This window comes from Miniopterus schreibersii (assembly GCF_964146895.1).
Source record: "Miniopterus schreibersii genome assembly, chromosome: 8".
NCBI lineage: Eukaryota > Metazoa > Chordata > Mammalia > Chiroptera > Miniopteridae > Miniopterus > Miniopterus schreibersii.
In genome coordinates this window covers 6,611,034-6,636,731 of record NC_138109.1, presented here as the reverse complement: position 1 = coordinate 6,636,731, position 25,698 = coordinate 6,611,034, and the positions used below count along the sequence as shown (strand labels likewise).

Below are 25,698 nucleotides of genomic sequence, written 5' to 3'. Positions count from 1 at the left end.
GAGAGAGAGGGTGGGGGAACATTGACATGAGAGAGACACATCAATTGGTGGCCTCCCGCAAGAGCCCCAACCTGGGCTGGACATCGAGCCTGCAACCAAGGCAGGTGCCTTTGGCCAGAACTGAACCTGGCATCCTTCAGTCCGCAGACCAATGCTCTAACCACCGAGCCTAACCAGCTAGGGAGAAAGTGGATAGATTTAGAGAATAATCACACTCTGGAAATATAATTTGAAGAAATCAAATTATCAAATTCTGGCTAATGGCAAGAAAGATGTTTCCAGCAAGTAGAGAAAAACGCAATATTCTTTTATCATTTGCCACCTCTTCCTGTATGAACAAATTTTTCCATTAAGTGGTGATCTTCAAGAATTTGATATGTTCATCAAAGTCTTCATCAGAAAATGCAAGTAGTCATTTTCCAACTGCAACCTGATATGAAATGTTTGGTTTACAGAAGCACGCTAAAAATTTCCATTAGAAAATTTGAAGATAATATATTAGATATTTTAGGCAAATTCAATGTTTATTTTCTTCCCTCGTATTTCCTGTCTTATAATATTAGAGAATATGTAATAAATTTTTCACAAAAAAACTAATATAAACACTCCCAAAATGTCTCCAGTGTACCCAGTATGCTATACAAATATCATCTCCTCCATGTAGAACGATGGGAAGCACAATCTCCCGGTAATCTTGGACAGGGCATGTTCCATAGCTGACTGTTTTAGATTCCCTGTACTTCTTGGCACCAAATGATTAAAAATGTTAATGATTACATTAACATTAATTTCAAGTAGGAAGAGCCAGTAAGAAAGTCTGGACTTCTAAATAAGGATTCTTAATAAAGAATTATCTAGCTGCTATCATTCACCAGCAATAAAAGAAGCATTACTAACTTTTCAGCACTAAAGTCTCTTCAAGACTGCAAGAGCTCACCCAACCAGCATGGCTCAACAGTTGAGCATCAACCTATGATCCAGGAGATCACAGTTCGATTCCCGGTCAAGGCACACACCCGGGTTGTGGGCTCGATCCCCAGTCAGAGGCATGCAGGAGGCAGCCGATCAATGACTCTCTCATCATTGATGTTTCTATCTTTTTCTCTCCCTCTCCCATCCCCTCCTTGAAATCAATAAAGACATATTTAAATTAAAAAAATTTAAAAAAAGACTGCCAAGAACTGTCAAGTGACATACGATACGTACAGCAAGAAGCGGAAAACACAACATTAAAATCTGTAGGCACTAATAAGCTAAACGAACACTTACCATTTTGGAACTTGAAAATGAGGAAATTACGAGTGAAAAGAGAGAACTATGAAATGAAGCACAGAACAGCACAGACCTACAGAACATCACCTGAAGTTACCACTGTGGATGTCAGAATTCACCTCTCTGATTAGTCAGCATCAGATATACCTGCCTTCTGCCCCAGTATATTAACCCCATTACTTCACGGTTTTCAGAGTCCTCTCACAAAATAAAAATAGCTCTTAAGAGTATGCTAGTACCCCTCTACCAGGTGTTTACACAAGAAATCTTAATACCATTTGCTCAAGGTGAAATGCCAATTTCTACCTACTATAAAAACTTTTATATAATCAACAATAAGTAGAATAAATTCATGCGGGGGGCAGAATGTCCTTTTTAATTTTCATCCTCTTGATAAGAGAAAGAGCCATACATTCAAGAATAAAATAGTCCCCATTATTACAGAGGAGCTTATTTGGTTTAATACAACAAGCTTTAGAGGATAACATAATGGCCCCACGTACAGATAATATACCCCCAGACCTGCTCAGCATGTACTGTTCTTTAATCAAAATCTCATTTACCTCTTGTAGCAAGTCCATCTGGGAATGAAGAGAGACTAACCATCAAGTCTACATCAGGGGCTTCCAATATAAATATGGCATCCCTCTAAAGCAAGTGTCTGTAAAGACCTTGGAAAGAAGATAATTACTGAGAAACCTATTAATTTGTGAAACAAACAAAGGGCTCAAAATATGTGACAAGCCCGGCCAGGCGTGGCTCAGCGGTTGAGCATCGGCCTAGGAGATCAAGGTTCAATTCCCGGTCAGGGCACATGCCCGGGATGCTGGCTCCATCCCCAGTCGGGGGCGTGCAGGAGGCAGCCAATCAATGACTCTTATCATTGATGGTTCTCTCTCTCTCTCCTTCTCCTTTCCTCTCTCTGAAGTCAATAAAGATACATTTTAAATATATATATATGTGCCAAAATAAGAAAAACTAAATATCATGTTTCTTTAACAAATGGGTGAGAAAGCTTAATGCTATAGTTTATATTAAAACATACCCAAATGAACTATGTAGCATTACAGTTTAAAATGCAAATTTTATTAAATAAGACATACAAAGTTGCAGCTTTCTTCCATAAACTTCATCTTGACATTTATAAATTATTAACACAACCATATAAAAGAGAACCTTTTGGTTTAAAGACCTGAACATTATGATCAGAAGGAAAGTAATATGGGGGGTAAAGAAAAGCTATGTCTTCAGAACTTTTCAAAATATGTGTTTTAAAATATGAAAGCAACTGAACAGAATCATACCTATGAACAATAACTGTGATAACACTGAGCAGGACTGAAGGAGGCAGACACTGCATTTCTTCCAGAAGCAAGTAAATCTGCTAACAAGACTTGTATTGATCATGTGTTGGCAGGCTTAATCGATACCACACAGGTATTCTTTTCTAAGCTTTCATCTCATATAGTGGAAGATAAAAGGATGGTAGAGCAATTGCCAGATTAAATAAGGTCTTATCCCAACTGTTCAAAACCAAGTTCCCTTGACAGATTTTCTCTATTTTATTGTCAAGGAAAAATTAAACCTACAAGTAAAATACTCATTCCATATTGCACAACCACAAAAATATTAGCAGCTCAGTTTATTGCCCAATGTAAATGTATACTGAAGAGTTCTAGTTTTCTACTGACCTTTAAGAACACCTGGAAAATGCAAGCAAGGCAATAGTCAACCACGAGAACATAAATCTCAAAAGCAACTGACAAATGCAACCTGGAAGGCTGTAATGTAAATAGAGCATGGGGGCTACAATAGCATTCTCAAAAGAAAACCGCTTCCTCACTTCAGAAGACAGAGAAATTTGCTCTCAAATGTTTTCAGTGTTTGAAAAACTGCCACTTCTGATTAAAGTTAATTTGATCCAATCTATGGGACCTGGGGAAATACACAGATTCCTTTCTTTACTCTCCTCCCTGCTTTATCTTGAAACTTGCAAATTGACTAACAATATGACTAAGTACCTAGAGGCATGTGTGTCATTTTCAGCAACTGGTAATTTACAGTTTTGTTTTGTTTGTTTTTAACCAGCTGGATATGATGTGTTGTTTCTTCCCCATACGTCTGTCACTTTTGATATTTTTAAAACAAATAATGTGAAATGAACAGGTAAAAAGCATTTTTTAGAATATTACAAAATGTTAGAATCATGTAGAAAAGGCAGTAATAATTGTAAAAGGCAGCTCTTCTCATGACAAACCCACAAGGTCTCCAATAATAATGAGATTTTTAAGCATCCTGAGAGCACCCATTACCACATCCACAACTAACCCTACTCCCTAGGATCCAAAACAGTAGGTACATGTTTGTGGGTGATCCTGTTAACCTTTCCCATAAGTTGTAGGCTTGGTAACCAACCAGGTGGGAATCAAAGGCAGAGAACTGGAGATGATGCCAAGGCTTCTTTCTATCTGTAGTTTCTACGGCTGGGGCAGGGGAGGGCATGTGTTTGGCAGGGAATATAGGTAATTGAATGGAAAAGATTTTGAGGAGCTATACACACTGAAATAGCTACTAGGCAGCTGGAAAAACAAAATGACCCTCAAGAAAAAGACCAAGGCAAGAACATAGACTTGGGAGTCATTAACATATAGGAGATACTAAAGGAGATGACCCAGGAAAGAGCATTAGGTGAAGAGTAAAGGGCAAAACATAAACACCATAAACATTTTCCAAGCTATATTCCTTAAAAAAACAAAACTAAACAAACAAAAACTGGAGGCCCTATGACAAGCAGCTCAAAACCAACAATAAAACCTCTGTGTAAAGTAAGTGTAGGGCACATTGCTTATAAATTCTCTTAAAGTTTATATTATTGTCATATCATAGGGTCTAAGAAGCCTCTAGTTAAGAAAACTGTTCAATAAGTTATTATCAATACAATCAAATACCCACAGCATTCTGCCCAGTGTAATTCATCTCCACGTTACAAAACTTAGATCATCAATGCCAACTCTCATCCTCCCTTAGAACAGAGTACGAGTCCAGGACAAGAATAATAGAAATTCTACAACTTAACTGCACTTAACTAATCTTAGGGGTTCTTGGTGGGAATCTGACTCCCCAAATACCTGCCTCGTTAACATGCACCTTAACCACTGAGGAGTTTTAGAAAAGTAATCCAAACTATCCAATTGGTCATTCTCTTCACATGTTAAAAACCAACATCAACTCAAACAAGAATGATTCTCGCCCGGCCGGGCGTGGCTCAGTGGTTAAGCGTCCACCTAGGATCCAGGCGATCAGGGTTCGATTCCCGGTCAGGGCACATGCCCGGGTTGCAGGCTCAGTCAATGAATCTCTCATCATTGATGTTTCTATCTCTCTCTCTCTCCCTCTCCTTTCCTCTCTGAAATCAATAAAGATATATTTAAAAAAAAAAAAAAAAAAAAGACTGATTCTCTTCACAAAACATTCTCAGATGGCAAGCTGAAGGATTAAACAAAGCAAGTCAGGTAGATTTTTACAAGAGAAGGGGAAGGGAGGGAAGGAAAGGAAGGGAGAAAAAGAAGGGAGAGAGGGAAGAGAGAGGAGAGGGGGAAAGAGGGTGAGAAAGGAGAGCAGGGGAGGGAGAGAGAAGAAGAGAGAGAGAGAGAGAGAGAGAGAGAACCTGTCAGTCAGCAAAAGAAAGAGGAATCCACTCCCTCAAGTGGGACATTCATGTTAAAATGTTAATGAACAGAAGGAGGCTCTAAGAAACTCAAGATAAAAGACTCTGGGAGCCTAAAACCACCTTAAGGTAATGAGGGCAGCGGGAGTTTCTCTGGCCTCAGTGTGCCCTAGCTGCAACCCAGGCCCCAAGCCAGGAGAGGGGGCAGAGCCTCCCTGTGTGGCAGGACAGCATCAACAAATCTAAGTGAGGAGCTCCGCACGACAGGCTGGAGACAGCAGCAAGCAAGTGGGCATTACTGGTCCTCCACATGAATTCGGAGGAAAACATTTGGGAAAAGGCCGTCAATCTTTTTCTTCATTCCCAATGCCCTCATTTACTTGAACCTCAATTCTTATTCTCTATAAACACAGTACCACCTACCTTTTGTCTCAGTTTTGAACAGCCTCAGTCAAGACATCTGAGGAATGCATAAAGTAGGTCAAAAGGTAGAACCTTCCAGTTATAAAATAAATACATCGTGGGAGATAATGTAATAGTACGGTGACTACAGTTAAAAACACTGTATTGCATATTTGCATATTGATAAGAGAGTAGATCTAAAAAGTTCTCATCACAAGAAAGAAATGTATAACTATGTGTGGTGATGGTGTTAACTAGACCTAGTATTGTGGGTGACCATCTTGCAAAATAATCAAATATCATATTGTTATGTTGTAAACCTGAAACTATTATAATGTTTTGTGTTGACTGTATCTTAATTTTCTTTTAAAGATTTTTTTAGCCTGGCCAGGCATGGCTCAGCGGTTGAGTATCGACCTAGGATCCAGGCGATCAGGGTTTGATTCCCTGTCAGGGCACATGCCCAGGTTGTGGGCTCGATCTCCAGTGGGGAGCGTGCAGGAGGCAGCCCATCAATGATGGCTCTCATTACTGATGTTTCTATCTCTCTCCCTCTCCTTTCCTCTCTCTGAAATCAATAAAGATATATTTTTAAAAAATAAAAAAATAATTTAAAATAATGTTTTTTTTAAAAGGGAACTTTCAAGGAAAAACTACATGAGGTCCAATTTCCTCCTCCACAAAACCGCCTCTCCAGTCCTTATTATATAACCTTGTTCACCCATAACGCTCCAATAACAGCCTCCTACATGTATCCCCCACACTTGGGCATACTCTCTTTCACCTCTGCTCACACTTCTTTACTACTAGCTCAATAAACATTTGTTGAATAACTGTGTATCATTCAAGTCTACTCCAATCCCTTTATTGTCTGAGAAGTAATCCTTGATGACTCCAAACCATGCCATGCAATTTTTGCCCTCTTTAATTAATTCCTTTTGCAATCACAGTCTATATTTTACAGCTTAGCATTTTAACATATATTACTGATGTAAAATGCCTTAGTACTAACATATAATTTTCTTATATAATCTCTCATCCTTCTCTGTTAAGTTCAGAAACATAGCCTGGTCCTTGCTAGCTTTGTACCTGTGGGAAAGTCAATTACTCTGCCTAAACTTTGGTTTCTTAATCTATAAAATGAAGATAATAACATGCCGACCCCATGGAGTTGTTGTGAGGAGTAAGACAGCCCAGGTAAAGGACTCGTACATGTAAAGCACAATGCCTAGCAGATGCAAGATGCTCAGCCTGTGTCAGTTAACACTGATGATGGTAACAGACCATGTTCTTTCTACACATAGGAACACAATAAACATTTTGCAGAAGACTATGTTAAAATACATCTAGCTGATCCTAGAAATGTTTTAATTTGTACTACTGAATAGAAGAGTCGTCAGTTCTCACCCTCTAAAGGGCTCTTATGACTCTCTGGGAACCTGTTTTCCCTACACCAATCCTCACTCACTCTGGCTGAATAAGCATGGACTCCTGGTTCCTGCTTAGATTCCTGAGAGGAGGAATTGTGCCGTGTTTAACTTTGAAAGCAATCAAATATTTAATGAGCAAAATCCATTTATTAATTAGACTCCACTTTTCATTATCCACCAACGAGCTTTCCTATTATAATCAAAAAGCGCACATTCTTAAAGCAGAGTAATAAGGTTCTCATTAATGTTTTTCTTAAATACATTAAAACAGGCTACCTTTGGGTTTTTTGTTTTAAAATTAAATTGTAACTCTCCATGTCATACACAAATAGTGCCCTTTCATTCAGCTTTCTCTAAAAGAAAATAAATAAAAGCACATGTCCCCAAAATTTTAACATGTCTGTATGTGACAGAATACTTTGTATAGCCTTGTGAATCATTTATAAGCTTTAATCTAGAGCTGTACTGTCCAATATGGCAGCCACTGGCTACATGTGACTACTTAAATTCATTAAAATTAAGTAAAATTAAAAACTGATTTCCTTAGTCACTCTAGCCGAATTTCAAGTGCTCACCAGTCACATGTGGCTAGTAGCTACCACACTGAACAGCTCAGATAAAGGACATTTCCAACATGAAAGAAAGTTCTATTAGACAGTACTGACCTAGATTTAAATGTATATAAACAAAAACATTAAGAATCCCATTTCATCAGTAACCCACTCCCTTTTAATCAACTCTATTAGCTTTAAGAACAAGAACATGCATAAACGTGAACCCAGGGACTTTATCCTTGACTCTCACGAAGACAATAAATGACAACTCTTAGAAGGATAGAGTGAGCAAGTCCCATAACATTCTAGACTTCATTCTTCCATCTTTGCAGCTTTTTATACAACGTGACCTGAGGAAAAAAAGAGCAAGAAAGCATTTTTCTCCACTAGACCTTTTACCCAACATAGTCACACCTGCCGAGTTTTAGAATCACACGTTCCATTACCTTACACCATCAGCACTCCTCCTTTGTAAATTCCCCTTTCCAAACCGATCTCCTCCGACTCACTCAACTTATTATGCCATCACTCTAAAATCAGAACTGATAGTCTCTGGCAGATAGGCTACAGGTAATGACAATCTGGGTAAAATCATAAGTCTATCTGCTCTCAAAGGATTTTTCCAATTCTATGCAATTGTTGTGTGAGTACGTGGAAGGCTGCACATTTTTCTTCATAATAAAAATAAAACCCCAATTTCTGCAAAACCCCTGTATTTATAACATAAGATGACAGACAGAGTTGTTTTTCTACAAAACTAGAGCTTTTGAAGCATATGTTTTCAATCACTTATTTCTCAATAATGACTGAAATATCTCAAAGCATTCCCTGAGCACTTCACTAGTTTTATCTGCCACTTGCGTTGATTATCACAGGCTGCTTCTACAAAGAGAGGCAAAAAGGGTGGAAGAACTCATGACTTTGGGGAGAATATTTTAATAAAATTCCTCTCTAAAATCTGAACCATAAGCATCTTTCCATAATGCAATATCATGGTACTGGCTTTAAAACAATAATCAGGGAGACCCGTTTTCTGAGTGACGTACTGGGAGAAGGGGGCTGTTACACAACAAGGGTGCGTGGCAAGGGATTTAATGTGTTGGAAAAATGGCAGACATATGACATCAACACCCTTTTTATGGAGACTTGGGGGAAAGTGGGGATGGCCAGATAAACTTGTTCAGTGAGTATTATTCTAGCTTTTTGGCTATTATTTCATTGTAAAGAAGAAAAAGCCCTAACTGTATGCATGAGTTGCACTTCTCTGGAGGACTACCTGTTACCCTCCAAGTCTCAGATTCAAATGATCTCTGAGGGGAAAGGTCAGCCATCTGCCAGGAGAGGCAGACAAAACGTGAGCAACTATTCCTGTCCATTGTAAGAGCTTCTAATGAGAAAGCCACCAGAAGTAGGGTGGTGGTCTAGAAAGCAAGTTCTCCCCAGGGAATAGGAAATGTTCCAGAAGAATTTTGACAACAGGAAGGAACAATTCAAGAACAAGGGAATAAAGTCACATGGGTGGGGGAGGGGAGGGGGAGTAAGGAGGAGGAGGGGTCTGGGAAAAGCTTAGACCTTGAGGTATGAGAACCAGAATTGCAGGCTTCGAGGTAAAAAGGAAAGAGGGACTGTGAAATACAACATCTCTGCTTAAATGGGTCCTTGGGAGAACAGAAAGCACTCAGCCAGGATAAAAGGAAAAGAAAGATTTATGCCACCTTAGTTCCCCATGGATTCAGAAGTGCGAGAACACCCTTTCACGATTCACATCCAGCTCAGATTAGGGTTACAAATACTACAGCCCATGTAAAGGACACAGGTAAATAAAGAATAGGAGAAAACTGCTCCCACTAATATGGGTCAAGTTGGCAGGAACGCATGTCAAGAAAACACTGCCATGTGTCTTCTACAAATAATAAATACAGGTCAAAATTTCCAACAGCTCAACCCCGAGTGGAGGGACAGAGAAAAGAAGTAGGATAGCATGTGAAACAGACGAGAAGATGGAAGTTCAGAAATTCATTGTAATACAATTTTAAGCACCAAGAGAGAAATGTTAAAAATGGGGAGAAGAGGTCCCTAAAAACAAATTTCCTGGGCTTTTAAAACCACTAGTCCTCCTACAGAAAAGCTAACAAAAACCATCCTGAAAGAAAAATAAAAGGGAGGAGGGGGAGGCGGGAGGAGCAGCAAGAGATGTCTAACCAACAATAAGATACACTGCTATCGAATAGCTCTTACAATGATGCAAGCACTTCCAAACCAAACCAGATATGAATTTTATATAAAAGGAATAAATTATAAGGATCTCACAGGTCACTGTTCAAATACTAAATTATTTATAGTAACCTGGAAGTCTTTTTAATATTTTTGTCAGGTGCTTTGAAAATGGGTTTCTGAAAGCCACATCTTACCCATCTTAAAAGGTAAAGACAACTGGCTCTTTAGCTAAGCTAAGCTTTAATTTCTATAGCAATTATTTGACTTTAGAACATCTAACACTGTGGAATATTTGCTTAGCTTAATTATTCTCTCTATATTATTCTACCTTCTCCTATAATATGCAATGTGAGATGAAACCTAAAATCATTAATGCCTAAATTCAGCCAGTGCTATTAAACACAATTTGAGATTTGGTAACAAACTTTAAGTTCTCATCACAGGCCTTGTATTAAGTCAAGAAAATAAAACATAATTTATCTATACTATAGACCAGCACAGACAGAAATTACCTGAAATAGATACTCATATAAACATCAGAGATTTTTCACAGATCCCAGTAAAAATAAAATGTAGTCTGTAGTTGGAATTTTCAGGGTAGTATTAAAAAAGTAGGACAGGATTGGAGAAGGGGGAACTGATTATTTTATATTCTAATATTCATCATAGTGAGAGATCTGGGAAAATACAATAACTCAACTTGGTTCTAGGTTTGGAAGGAGGCACTTAAGTATAATAAACTCCACACCAAAAACATTTTTGTATATTTTTCTCTTATTAAAGCATAATCGTGCAAAGCCCTAATGAGACTGGGGGCTTATTTTGATCACAAGTCTAATTTACCCTGAGTCCTAGCCTATTTTGGCTAAGCAGCAAAGAATTCTGCCTTCCTCTCCCCCAGGTTGTCCCTTGTACTGTAGCTATATCATACCAGGAGATTAAGTCCATTCATTCATGTGTGAAATGGGGACTTGTTCCTTTCCTTATACTATATTCTATCTATAACAAAGTCAAGCTCTATATTCTTCATAATTGCATGACTAATAACTGCAAGTAAGTTACATTTCAATTCCTTTATAACAGTTAAGGAATACAATACATTCTTCATATTTCAACATAATCGTGCTATCAAAAGCACAGCCCTTGAACTTGCTTCTTAAACCATACAACTAGTTTCTGTTCTGAGGCACTGAAAAATTTATGTGGTTTCTTGGGGGTTTTTTGTTTGGTTTAAGTAAAACTTTCCTATGTGCATTTTGTTGTTGTACTGACTTTAATAATCTGTCCAATTTGAGTATGACCTCCCATGAACTTTCATAAAATGACTGTGATCATGCCTTGTTTTATAAGTATATTTCCTGGTTTCTTTGAGGTCAAAATGTTCACTATGTACTGACAATGAGCCTTCCCATGTACAGATGATGAAAAGTAATGTCACCTACAAAACAAAGATAACAGTATACTAACTCACAAATGTCTCTATATCCAGGAATGTGAAGCATGCAATGATTATTTAAGAAAAATGCTGTCTGGCCAGATATGGCTCAGCGGTTGAGCATCAACCTAGGATCCAGGAGATCAAGGTTCAATTCCCGGTCAGGGCACATGCCCGGGTTGCAGGCTCGATCCCCAGTGGGGAGTGTGCAGGAGGCAGCCGATCAATGACTCTCTCATCATGTTTCTATCTCTCTCTCTTCCTTTCCCTTCCTCTCTCTGAAATCAATAACGATATATTTAAAAAGAAAATAAATTTTAAAAAAATGCTGACTCAAGTAATATAGCCTACAATAAAAATTATAGTGGCAAGTAATGAACATGTATTCACAGGTACACCAGCCTCTACCAGGTTTTTTGAACCAAGCCTTTATTAGAAATGCCAAATGTTTCTTTCACATGCCTTAATTCAATTCAAAGAGCAACTGAGAATCTCAGTCTCAGGAAGGTAACAGATTCAAAAGTGGGAGATAAAACTACTCAATGCTATGGTCTGGTAGAATGAACACAGGTGAACCCCAAAGAGACCAATCAGAAATTAGGCTGTATTGTTTACCATCTCTATGCCTCACTTTCTTTTAAAAAAAATTGGATTCTAAATTTCTATTAGCATGACTCACCAAAACTCAATTGAATAACTTTATAAACCAAACATAACAAATTATCAATTTTTACGCACCATATACCTGTGATTAAGAACACCGAAACCTGAACTTTCTAGTAGAAGTAGGCAATACGGGCCCACTGAAACCAAGTGCCATCCCTCTACCAAAGAGAGCATTTCCACCCCACATTCCACAACGCAATACCGCACTATGTACCCACTGCCCCGTTTTTCCTTTGTATCCCATTCCTCCCTCTAGGCCTGCTCTTCACTTTTCCCTAAATTCTCTGCTTGAGAGCAGCACTGAAGGGCACTACTTAGATCTAATGAATCTATTTAAAGACTAGAGAAATGAAGTTGCTAAACTGTGCTAAAGAGAAAAAAAAAAAAAGGGAGGTTCGGGGAAGAAGGACACCTTTCCACAAACCTCTTCATTAACACACAGAAACTGCAAGCTGTGCTATAGATTGCCTCAAGAAAACCATCCCCCAGAGTTACTTACTGGTGCTGCTTTGGAGAGGATGCCAACAAAAATATAAAAGAGGAAATATTCATTTATGGAAGAAAGTAAAAATAAAATCTATCTACCTACTATCTGACTTTGTTTTAAAATAAAATAACAACTAAAATTCCATGGGGCTATTAAACCTAATCTTTTTTTTTTTTTTTTTTAATATGTCTTTATTGATTTCAGAGAGAGGAAGGGAGAGGGAGAGAGAGAGAAATATCAATGATGAGAGTCACTGATGGGCGCCTCCTGCACGCTTCCCACTGGGGATGGAGCCCGAAACCCGGGCATGTGCCCTGACCAGGAATCAAACGTCGATCTCCTGGATCCTAGGTCGATGCTCAACCGCTGAGTCACGCTGGCCAGGGTAAACCTATTCTTAACTAAAAAAACAAACTCAAGTTTACTCCATAGGCCCTCCTTCAAAGCTAGGCTAACAATACCAAAGGTTCTAAATGCTAGTTTTTTTACAGTTGGCCTTAGAGGAGGTAATAAAAGACATATAGTAAATAAAATTTCCATTCATAGTCATACTATCGGATATGTTAAATGTTTCATTGTTCAAAGAGTACCAAAAGCCTTCATTTTAAAGCATACATCAATGACCAAACACAAGTGTTCAGTGACTCGGTCTACCGAGTAATGCATTAGGAGTGTAAAAGTCGTGCTCTTTAATTACAGACAGCTTGCTAGAAACCTATTATCAAGCCAGTGTCACTAAACAAGAAATCATTTCTTATTTAAAAAAATGTCTTGGGCATAAACAAAAAGTCCTTCCTTCCTTTCACATGATGGAATTAATGCTCAAACGCACAGGCTTATGAAATCATTTGTCAAATTGTTATATTAGGACTAAGGGTCAGACTTAAAAAACAACCGTATTTCAAGTAAGGATTAAATAGACAAGAATGATGAATTAAGCATTAATCAAGTTCAAAAATACTTGGTTAAATAATCACTGTGGCTCCTACAGAAGACAATCAAGATTAAGCCCAATCACAGGCCCTCTGATCCCCTCTCCCCATTATGACAAGACCCACGCATCTCACCATCTCGCTTCCTACAATGGCAGTCAACACAGAAGACAAGTTGGTCACCTTCCGAAGCTAAACACCAAAACTGGATTAGAAACCCCTTTATCAGTCCAGATATTTAGAGCTAACCTCCTGAGTGCCAGTACGTAATTCACAGATGCCTTCAATTTAAGCAATCAGTTTTCAATTAAAGTCCTTTTCTTAACTAATCCTCATCAGATCCCAAGTGATAGACCAATGAACTACAAACGTAGTTTATTAGCTTCTGAGTTTCTACTGCTCTGAAAACCAGGAAAGTTTTCCCATCAATTTTTTTCAAATGAGTGTTACAGAAGTTAAAGGAAATTAAAGTCGATTAATTATAAGAGTTCCTAAATACTACACGTCAATATGTAAGATGTGATTTTAATCTTAGAAGAAAAGGTATTAAAGAGAAAGGGGTGGGGGATCCTATGTGATCTACCAATAGTAAAAAACAAGTTAGTTTCTTTTTCTATGTTCTCAGATTTGGCACAATTCATATGAATTAATGTAATAATTCATAATCTGTTCTTAGTTAAATTCACCCACCAAGAACCTGGAAATGGCTTATTTATTAAGGGAACATTAACTTCAACAAGTCAAATTAGTCCTATAGCACTGTCATTAGACCAAGCCTCTGTTTCCTTGTGTTTTATTATTAAATGCTGGAATTGAAAGGTTTTTTTAAAGCATATACTTAACATAAACACTCTCCTTGGTCCCTTTACTTTAAAATTCAACCCCTAGCAGAACCAAATTGAGGAGCTCCTGAGAAACTAAAAAACTGAAATCAGATTGTTTTCATTTTAAAGATACGTTATTGGGAAAAGTCCAAAACAATAATCTTGCCTCTCAAAACAATTCTCTAATACACCTCCTAGACAAAGTAGTAGATATGTTTAGATATGACCAAAACCAATCTACCCAAATTCAATCACATTTGATCTACAGAAATCTCTCTCCCAGTGATCCACTTCTGCTATGTCTTTCTCAACTATTCCAACAAATCTGGAGGCTGTGATGTAGTGGAGATTGCATCAGACTCGGAATCAAACTAGATATCAAGGGGCTGTAAGTAAGGCAACTTGACCTTCTCAGCTATTTTCTCCTCTGCGAAATAGGAATTACGGTCCTACCTCAAGACATTACACTGAGGATTAAATTTAGAGTACTTTAGTGTTATGCAAAGAAAAATAATATTATCAGACTTGCAAACCAATGACTGTTTCTCTATCCTTACAGCTCATCCTTACAGACCTACCATAAACTAAACTTTTTGCAAATAACTATTAAAAACAGATCCTACATCAATGTACTGGATGCATAAAGAAAACACAATTAGTTAAGTAAAAAGTGAAAACTTCAGGCAAATTTCTCCTTTTGCCATGTACCAAATGCCAACCAACTTTGTCACTGATCAACTGGGTTGTCTTGGCAAATTCTGATTACAACCCGATTGCCTTACAACACTGCACTAAATTAGACTAAACAGGATTGTTCTGCTGGTTTACTGGTTCCAAAAAGGAGAGATCATTATTGCAAGTTCCTCTGATCTCTATCATCCAGGGAAATTTAATACTGTTAAATATGTGTGTGTATTTATTTATATGTTTATCTAAAATAAATGTTTATAAATAAATACAGGGTATCCCCCAAAAATGTATACACACTTTAACAGCTGATTCTATTACATTTTGAAAATGAAATGTATTCTCATAAACACTGTCTTTATAATTATTCAAAGTGTGTATACGTTTTTGGGATACCCTGTATATATAAATATATACAATAAATCACTAATTTTCCACCTAACAAGTCCACCTATAGTGTCCAGGCAATGTTCTGTGAACTATCTACCAGGATAAGATTCCCTAAAAGAGTTTCATGGGCAAAACAAAAATCTAACAATTTACTGGCAGATGGTAAATGTAATTGCCAACTTAAATCCAATGTGAAGAAAGCTACCTCGATATTCGCAATGCTGTGTGATCTAACCAGCATTTATAGAGTAGATGCCCTTAACTCCATGTCTCGATGAAACCCTCCATTTCAAGTCTGGATTTTAAGAGGGATGATTTGGTCTTCCCGAAGAAGAACTTCTGAGTACAGTTTCCTAAAAAGTATTGTATACTTTCTAAGTACATGGCAATTAAAATATTTTTAAATCAAAGTTTCAATAACAAACATTCTTAGTTCCTTACTTTGAAAGCTAAGACCATATTTCCAAGTATCAAACAAAACACTAATTAATGGTTCTACAAAATGCACACAAAAAAATACTGTTAATTAAAGTAAATTAAATAATGGACACTGATTTATTTTCATTGGTATAGTACAGTTTAGAATTTTTTTCAATATTCAAAAAATGTTATAAAATGCTATAGAAGTGCCAGATGAAACTAAATAACCAAAGATTGTTGCAGTCTACCTCTGACATTCTGGATGGTACAATTTATACACCAAAGAAAAGAACTGACAAGTAAAATCCTACTAGCTGGAGAGTTTAAAAAACAAAAACCCTACAACTGTGTGCGGTGTAGGGGAAAACACTGGAAGGTCCATTTGGGGATGTTAAGTTTTAGATGCTTATTAACATCCAAGTGGAGAAATGAAGAAGGCAGCTGAGTGGGTAAGAGCTAGAGATAAACAGTTACATTCATTTAGATAATTTTTAAAGCCATGAGTTCCAGGCACAGTGTAGAGATTCAACAAATATTTATCAGACACCTACTATGTGCCAGTTACTGTTCTACCTGCTGGGGATACATCAGTGAACTACAGTTAAAAATCCCTGTCCTTCAGGACTTTACATTCTACTGGGAGGTACAGGACAATAAGTAATGGAAATAAATACATATATAGTATGTGAAAAGACAATATTCTAGGGGAAACTGAGCAGGGTAAGGGAAATCAGGAGCAGACACCAAGGGTTAAGGTAGGCCTCAGTGAGTCTCGAAAGTGAGGCCACACAGATATCTGGGGAAATGTATTTCAGGCAGAAGGAATGTTTTGCTGCAAAGAGGAGCAGAGAAATAAGCAATAGCCAACAGGGAGTCAGGTCAAAAAAAAGGGGGTTTTGTTTTTGTATTTGTTTTACAATGGGAGAAAAGCAGCACATTTGTACACTGTTGAGAATGATCCAGTAGAGTCTGAAACATTAATAACATGAGAGACAGAAAATTATTACCTGAGAGGGCAGGGGTGGGAGTGGAGGGACCAGCTGGGCTGGGCTGGCTGGCATTGGAGGGCGTGAGAACAGCACTCCCTCCACCCGCAGCCAGGAAGGCAGAACCTGTGCTGCAAGGTAGGTCAAGGTGGTGGGAGTCTGTGGAACTTCTCTTCTGACTGCTTTGATTTTTCTCACTGAAGCAGGAAGCAGAGCATAAAAACAGGGAGGAAGTGTAAAAGGAGAAAGTATGAAAGTCATCTAGGAAACTGGGCAAGCAAATGGACAAGAGAAATTGAGTATGATTGCTCCACGGCCTTAAGGGCCTACTTGAATTTGATGAACCGTGGGAAGGAATCAACATAAGAAATTCCCCTCATCTGAAACATAACTATGGCTGGCTGCCTTTTCACTAATGAAAAATTATTTATCACAAACTGCTGAAAATGGCAAATGTCTAACACATTTTGAGTACAGCACATATAAAAACAATGCTCTGGGAAAGTTGCAATTTCTCCAGATAATATGCTAAGAAGACATCCCATTTTCACACCATATCATAGCTGCCTTACCCCTTGAAGGGAGTCATCTAACCTTGGGCTGAAGTTGACTCCCTTATGTCAAACCACCTAAACAAAAGCTGGGTTTGAATGCTTCAAGCCAATTATATACTGTAATGGTAAAGCATATAGCTAAATTATATTCTTACTCATAGAAGTACAAATTTACACGTAAGGATTATCTAGAAGCACGCAATTAATCACTAATAACAGTCCATATAAAAATTTATTCCTAATGATATCATGGTGATGGTTTGCACAACTCTTTGACTATACTAAAAACCACTGACTTGTACACTTGTATTATGGGTGAATTGTCTGTTATGAGAATTTTATCTCAATGAGGGTTTTTTTAATCTAAGTTTTTAATCTCAAATAAATCATTTTATCATCAGGAAGTAAAAATTTTATTTTTTTAGTTTCTTTGTTAAAATATAATGGGAATGGAGCAAATACAGTTATGTTCTGATGGCGCATAAACAGTATTAACTTTGTAAAAAATTCAGAATTCTTTCAGAATAAAGAGCAAAGTTTGGGTTAGGGTTTTGGGCAGAATTTTTTTTCCTTTTAACTACTTACAGTTTGTAGCTCCTTACACTCCTGTTTCTTCTCTTTGATCAAGACATACTCAATTCACCTTAACTGAAATGAATGGCAATCTTTTGACTGTACACAGCTCCTACTATGTACTACTATAACTACTACATTCTAGACATTCATCAGCAAGACTGAATGACAAACCAATACTTGGACCAAAATAGAAAGATAATATGTTTTAAGTACTAATTCAGGTACTGTCACATTCCTTAGAATTATGATACTTCACAGAAATTTTATACTTCAAATCTTACCAGCAGGCCAATTAATTCATAAATTCCATTTTTCTCCCTGAGAAAGGAAAGATACAAATTCAACAATTTCACCACTGATGTTTCAGTTCCCATGTCAAAAATGTAAAAAGTGGGAGATTTCTCCACTTTGAGAATAATATCCCTACAAAGACTAAAAATAAAGGTTATGTTCTTCTAAGCAAAAGGATTAGAACACTCAACTGACAATATTAAGGTGTTCATGGAAGGAACAACAGATATAGAAGACAGAACACAGCTACTAAGAGGCTTGGCTACTTCCAAAATGGAAATTGTGAATGTAGGCAACTCAATTAACTTCTGTAGACTTGGCTCTTTCATTTTGTAACCTGAGAAGCCAGCATCTGCTCTGTCTCCTTCATAAGATAGCTGTGAGGACCAAAACAGAGGTCAGAGAAGGCTAAGGCTGGCTGTTCAGTAGATGTAAAGCCTTCTGCAAACAGAAGCATAATCCCCATTTCACTCTCAAAAAGCTAAGTCTCTATGATAAGCTACTGATCATCTTCTACTCTGCATGTATGAAATCTACTCTCTGTATTAGGCTGCTATACCAGAATACCATAGACTGGGTGGTTTAAAAAGCAGAAATTTATTTCCCACAGTTCTGGGGGCTGGGAAATCCAAAATCAAAGTTCCAGCCAATTCAGCTCCCTGCTTTCTCACTGTGTTCTCAAATGGCAAAGAGAACTCTGGTCTTTCTCTTCTTATAATGACACTATTCTCATCATGGAGCCCCACCTCATGACCTCATCTAAACCTAATTACCTTCAAAGGCCTCATCTCCAAATACCAAAACGTTAGGGTTAGGACTTCAACATAAAGAACTCGGGGGGGGGGGGGGGGGGGCGCGACACTTGGTTCAGTCCATAGCACTCCCCTACATAATTTCTTTAAATGACTGTCTTCAGGCAAAAATTAAACCTTTGCATAATAAAATAAAAAGGGTGGGGAAGATTTATAGCATGGCTTACTTTAAAAGTGGCTTACTTAAGGCAGTTTACTGAGATTCAGGCAATATGAAATAAAGTTCAAAATAAACGAGGGAACTGGGATGATGACAATAACTGAGATTTATTCAGCACTTACATGTACCAGGTACTGCTCTACAAGTTTTCCACTTTACCCTCCCAGTAGCCACACAAAGTAGGAATGATTTATAGAGGACCCTGAGCACACAGGGGTCAAACACTTTCCTCAGGCCATAAGGCAAGTCTCAGAGTTCATACAGGCCAGAGCCTGTGCTCTATACTATATTGCTTCTCTTTCTGCTGGGACAAAGGAACATTGCAATAGAAGAAGGGGAACTGAAAAGATGAAAACATGAAGAAAGTGTTCAGGTTCATTTTATTTATACCTTTTTTTTTTAAATGTATCTTTATTGATTTCAGAGAGAGGGAAGGAGAGGGAGGGAGGGAGGGAGGGAGGGAGGGAGGGAGGGAGGGAGGGAGGGAGGGAGGGAGGGAGGGAGGGAGGGAGGGAGGGAGGGAGGGAAACATCAACGATGAGAGAGTCACTGATCGAGCCCGAAACCCAGGCATGTGCCCTGACTGGGAATTGAACCCCGATCGGCTGGATCCCAGGTCGACGCTCAACCGCTGAGCCATGCCCGGCCGGGCTATTTACACCCTCTTTAAGATGTGGCCAAAATTTTATAAGCAAATAGCTCAAAGAAAATGTAATCAGCCACAGGATTCTAAATACCTAAGTTAAAAACAAACCACATGCTAAGGAGGTCAGTTCTTTCTGGTACAAAGAACTGAGAATAGTTTCTCTTCTGGATCCTCATAAAGGCAATCTGCCATGGCAAACAGCAGCCTGGGGACCCCTGGATCAACCATTCAAGACACAGACGACAAGCTCCACAAGGCTCCATACACATCAGTGGCCTCACACCACACTACGCAAGAAAAGCAAATCTGCCAAAAATAAGAAATACAAAGGTTTCCTAGAAATTTCAATAGAGACTTAGGGCTCACTAGAACAGGAGCTCTTAATGAGAGGTCCATGGATGGGCTTCAGGAGTTCCACAAACTACCTGCAACTGTGTACTGTGAAATGGAACCAAATGATCACAAACTCTGTTCCAGAGGGAAACCATAACTTGAACCAATACTTGATGCAGTCCCTGATAAAAATAAAGGTAAGAACCCTTGGCGGGGGAATTAATGAACTTCGTAACTACCAGAAAAGCCTATCCAAATCATCTTCACAACCAAGGCTTTGGGTAGGTATAGAGCACAGCTAGGTTGATGGTAAATTCCAATAACTATACAAATGTAAAGTCAAAAATGCTCTAAGTAAGAATAACTGGGAAGTACCTCAACTTAGAAGTGTACAATATCTGCCCTATAGTATGCCCTTGAATATTCACTGCTATAATTATTATTAGGTATATTATAACCTCCAAGGACAGGACCAAATCTTCCTTATGTCTGAGTGCCTTGACCATTCAATACAAATCTTCGCATCCATAAATATCTAGCAAATAAAGACCTTTGACAGAGTTTATTTCAAAACACTCAAAGCATCTTTCTCTTACAAAAAATGAAATATACTGTAAAATGAGAAACGCTGGGTAACTGAGGGGAAATAACATTTACATGGAAACACTACAATATTAATATTACTATATTTTACATGAATCATAACCTAAAATCATTATAGCAGAATTATGCCCATGTTTGTTTTTTTTAAGAGTAATCACATTATACTATTCCTAAATGTATACCTTTATGCCTTTTCACCTACAGGATGGAAAATGAGGCACATATATACAATATTTATGGTCCTCATTTCTTCTCTATGGCAAATAGACAAAATCAAAACTTGCAATATAGCTGGCACCAGAAATGAAGTTATTTAAAACATTTTAATAAACAAAAATGGCTAAAATAAAAAAATGACAGAAAATACTAGCAAGGATGTAAAGTAAAAGGAACTCTCATTCACTGAAACTGGGAATGCAAAATCATACAGAAACTTTGAAAGACAGTACGGCAGTTTCTTACAAAACTAAACATACTCTCACCATATGATCAGAAATTACATTTATCCAAATGAGTTGAAAACCTGCACAAAACCTGCACACGAATATTTATAGTGGCTTTATTCGTAAATGCCAAAACTTGGAAGGACAAAGATGTACTTCAACAGGTGAATGGATAAACTCTAGTATATCCAAACAATGGGATATTAATCAGTGATAAAAAGAAGTAAGCTATCAAGCCACAAAGCGACATGGAGGATTCTTAAATATATATTACTATGTGAAAGAAGCCAGTCTGAAAAGGCTACATACTCTATGCTTCCAAGTATATGACATCTGGAAAAGGCAAAATTTTGGACACAGTAGAAAGATCAGTTATTGAGGGAGGAATACATAAGTGGAGCACAGGGTATAAATACCTAAATACCTATAGAAGGAAGAAAATAATTGGTCGGGAGGTTCAATCTAGATAAATGTGCATGTCTTTCTTAGCGCGCCCTCACATGTTTAAAATTCCTAGATAACGTTTCAAGCTATTTTCCTGTTTTACAATTAATTTATGCAAACTATTTGCTTTACTAAGTAAATAAACAGTAGTACGTGTGGTCCTCCCAGAGAATTAACACTTAGTAATATAAGTGCTCCCAAAAGAACTTGTATTAAATTTTTGTAAGAGAAAAAGTAATTTATATTAAAGAGCAGATTTGAATATTGCAGGGTTTTTGTCTTGTTTTTTTGTTTGTTGGTAATACCAAAAATTACAGGTGCTGACTATATAATATTATATATGTGTAAGGCATCACCTCCCAAAACACTTTTAAAATTAAAAACATTTTTAACAAAAACATTTTTTTAAAGATAGTCAAAAGCCATTCTCCAATCTACTCATAAGAGACCACATTAAAAAAATAATAGTAAATTTTTTAAAACCTAGTTATCTACTTCTGTATGTAAGCACTCTGGTTGTCTATGCAAAGCATAAACTGGCCCAAGTTAGAAATCTTGACAGCAATGCAAAAGGAAGGAAGTCATTTCAACTGGCACTTTCCTAAATGCATACAAGTAAAGTCACTATTGTTGTTGAGGTCCACAACCAGCAAAGACTTGAATATACCACTGTTTCTACCCAGCTATTTTAAAATTATTAGTAGATAATCTGGTGAGCTTGTGGTAAATACAGCTGTGAACACAGCAGCACACACCACCTGGAGGCTTTTGACTTAAGCAGCTTTTCAAATGCACAGTATATACACTCTACTTTGTTCCTTTGAAGTTCAACAGTCACATATAAACTGACCCTTTTTTAAACCACAGTTGTGGTTTTCACTTCGTGGAAAATAAGACATGAGAAACAGATCTAATTGTTCATCTTTAAAACCGAGTGATTATTACACATCTTCCTAGCATAAATAATTTTATAAAGGATTTCCCATACCTACCTTCCATATTCTTAAAAACTCTTCACAACTAACTTCTTATTAATCCTTTAAAATTAAAATGTTTTCTACTTTCTATAGTGATTCACCTCCATTCCCTCATTTTTAACCCGAAAACATGAACACAGCAGTCATATTACTCATCCTAAAGTCCTACCTACAGAATGTCATAGCCCTTAATCTCTTGATGCAGCAACCAGCTAACTTTGTTAACCTGCAGCCTCTTCTAGCTACTTTCTATCATTCTTTCTCTTACTGTCAAGCTTCTCAGCATTTTCTTACCAACTGCAAATTAGCTTCTACACATCTCAGGCCATCCTCCACCTCCTTGTCTGCTCTGCTTTCACCAAATTCTCAGGGGTTACCTCACTCCTGATTAAATAAATGCTGTATTTTCAATAGTGTTGTCTCAATTCTCATTCTCTAGTCCAAAACCTAGTACAATATGATTGTACTGTCACTCCCACTTGGAAGCATCTCCTCCTTTTACCCTTTTATGATGCTGTACCTTTAAGACCTCTTTCTCAAGTCATTCTTCCATTTCCTCCTCTTGCCAGAATATTGGCTTTTCTTTTCCAATAACTGCATGTACAAGCATTACCTCAGCATTAGCTCCTTCTATTTAAGTTTCAGTGAGTACCCTCTGGTTAACATAAATCCCAAAGCCTTATGGACCACAGTTTGGGATGGGGCGGGGAGGCCAAGTGAGGCCCTTTTACAAAGGTCACCTTTATAGGATGAGAGGTGGTCAAGTTAAAAACAGGGGGTCAGGATGTGGCTTGGACTCCTGGCCTCACCACTCACTAGCTGTGGGGCCTTGGTCAAATCGCTTAACCTCTCTCTAAACCTGTTTCCTCCTTTGTACTTCAGAGGCATTTAAACCTGCAAGAATTAAGTCATTCATGCAAAGAAGAACAATATTAAGGAAATGAAATCATCCATTATCCAGAGATTAGCACTATTACCATTTTGTGTATTTCTTCCTAATCTTTTTCCTTAGTCTCTGTGAGAAAATTTAAGTGTGTACATAATTGGAACCATTTACATAAACAGATGGGCATCTACAGTTTTCTCCACTGAGCTTTAATCCTAAATGTATAATATTTCTTTTTTTAAAATATACATTTATATACGATTAATGTGCCCTGAAAAAAAAAAAAAAAAAAATATATATATATATATATATATATTTAGAGAGAAAGAGGAAAGGAGAGGGGGAGAGAGAGAATCAGTTGCCTCCCGAACACACCCTAGCCTGGGCCTGAACCCAGGATGTGCCCTAACCAGGAATCTAACTGGTGACCTTTCAGCACATAGGATGATGCCCAACCACCTGAGCCACACGAGTCAGGGCCGTGATGTTTCTTTTGAAGGACAGGCCATGATTCAACATTCCCCTTCTACTGCTGGGCACTTAAACCGAGTCACTACCTTTAATTTCTTCTCTCATCCCTTTTTTTGTCTTTCCCAGAAAAAATGTCTTCCTCCTCTATTCCACCTGTGAGCCAAAAATTGTTAACAATTACTAATAAATCACCTAGCAGTGTGAGAAACACATTTTTATCAAGGAAGAAGAAAAAGTGGCTTAAACACTGATGTTCCACGTCCCATATTAAACTTCTAAAATAAAAACTCACTGGCACGCCCAGAAGTTACCTCTGAAGTTTCAGAAATCATCATGCTCCTCTGTATCTGTTTTGTCTTCCTCTGCTGGAACGTACGTGCTGTGAGGACAGGAACTTTATCTGTTTTTGTTTCTTCAGCAACTAAAACAGGACCTAGAGCATAATTAGTGCTCACTATATTAAGTATTAGCTGTCATTACATGCCAGGCACATTGCAAAGAATTTTACACACCCTCTAAGGTAGACTTTCACCAGTCATAAAGAGGCTAAGTAACTTATCCTAGGTCTCACAGTAAGTGGTGGAACAAGGAATGAAACTCAGGCAGCCTAGCTATTTACCACCAAACTATACATGAGTAAATTGATTAATTACACCAGCATAGCTCCAGGTGATAGCATTAAAAATTGAGTATGACTATGCTTATTTCACTGTTAATTAAATGCCGACATTATTGTTCTATTGTTTTTCATTACAAATACAACAAGGATTAGATAGATTTTGGAGGGCAAATCCACAACCATTAACATCTGGGATGAAGAAATGTGGTCTCAAAAAGAAAAAATACTTACAAATGCACTTTTGAAATAACCTGTTTAAATCTAGGCTACTTAACTTCCTTCCCTCTATTTTTTCTATAGATTCAGCAGTCTCTGATTCCAATGTTTTTATTTCTTTTAATTAGAGAAGACATTTTCTAGATTAGTTATATTAAAATTATCAGATTTTTCTTTAAAATGTTACACTCTCTTTCCTCATTCCAGGTTATTTTAAGAAGGACCCATTTCTTCACTGAGTTAAAAGATCTCTCAACCTAAGCCAACTTCCCTTCCCTCCCACCCCAGCAGAACCCAATACCATCCCACCAGTGTCCCCAACATCCCCAAGGTCTATCAGTAAACTGGGCCTCTGCAAAAGGCATCACATTCACTCTTTGTATAAAAAGTGTTCACTCAATTTGGCTTTTGACTTTTGCTCCTTTTTTAAAATGTGGTAGACAGCCTTAGAAGCCTATGGAGATATCTCAGGACAAAGGCAACAATAAGGAGACCAGAGCATTGAGAAAAATATGTCATTCACATGACAACCTATTTTAGCCTGAAAAGCCTGATTGTGTCATAGGCCTATATTCAAAGACACAAAGCTACCCAATCTTAAAGTAAATACTTTCCAATAACTTGGAGCAAAAAAAACACATTTTACAATTTGAAGATGACCACACATGTCCCTGAACAGAGCCATTTCTAATCCCTTCTATTAATCATCCAGCCCATGGCCAAACTGCTATTAGTCAATGGCTCACTAAGTCCCTTTGGTACAGTGTAACAAGAGGTAAGAGACAGGGGGAAACATTTTAACCGTGTTATTATCTCCATGGAACTAACATTTATTTCTGTTTGAGTTTTACAGACTAATCCTAGAATAGCAAACAAAGAACAAGTTTGGAAGAAGAAGAAAAAATACTGGCTTCCTATGTCATTATAAAATGGATGGTTCAACTGGCTACTTTGACTACACAATAGCAAGCGAAACCCTTTGACCTTGGAAAAGCATAGTAAATGTAAGACCTACTAATAAATAAAATCAAAAATAAATCTCTCACAAGTAAACTATTACATGAGTAAACAAAAGCTTGCCTTGTTGTATCACTTGCTTAAAAGCAGACACGGTGGCAATGGGGAAGGGATTAAGAAACACAGCCAGACAAGTCCATAAAACCTCTAGTGTAAGATAAAACTGCCCTGCAGGAGCAGCCAATGCATTCTGACCTAACAGCTGTACACAGTTGCACTAATTAAAATGAAAGGCTAGTATGCATAACACACAGGCAATTCACTGAACCTTACTGACAAGT

The 25,698-nt window shown here is 37.7% G+C and overlaps 1 protein-coding gene across 6 annotated transcripts in view; it reads right to left on the bottom strand.

Moving 5' to 3' along the window:
• RERE (arginine-glutamic acid dipeptide repeats) overlaps positions 1-25,698 on the bottom strand; it is a 346,780-nt gene that overhangs the window by 230,839 nt on the left and 90,243 nt on the right. Inside the window, exons 1-2 of one of the 6 annotated variants that reach the window (XM_081143858.1) lie at positions 17,509-17,567; positions 16,391-16,566 (exon numbers count right to left, since the gene is read on the bottom strand). The exons of 3 other annotated variants lie outside the window; for them this stretch is intronic. The gene's annotated coding sequence lies outside the window, so the exon portion shown is untranslated. Of the gene's footprint in view, positions 1-16,390; positions 16,567-17,508; positions 17,568-25,698 lie in introns of those variants that run through there. 2 more of the 6 variants (XM_081143850.1, XM_081143853.1) reach the window with 2 other exon arrangements.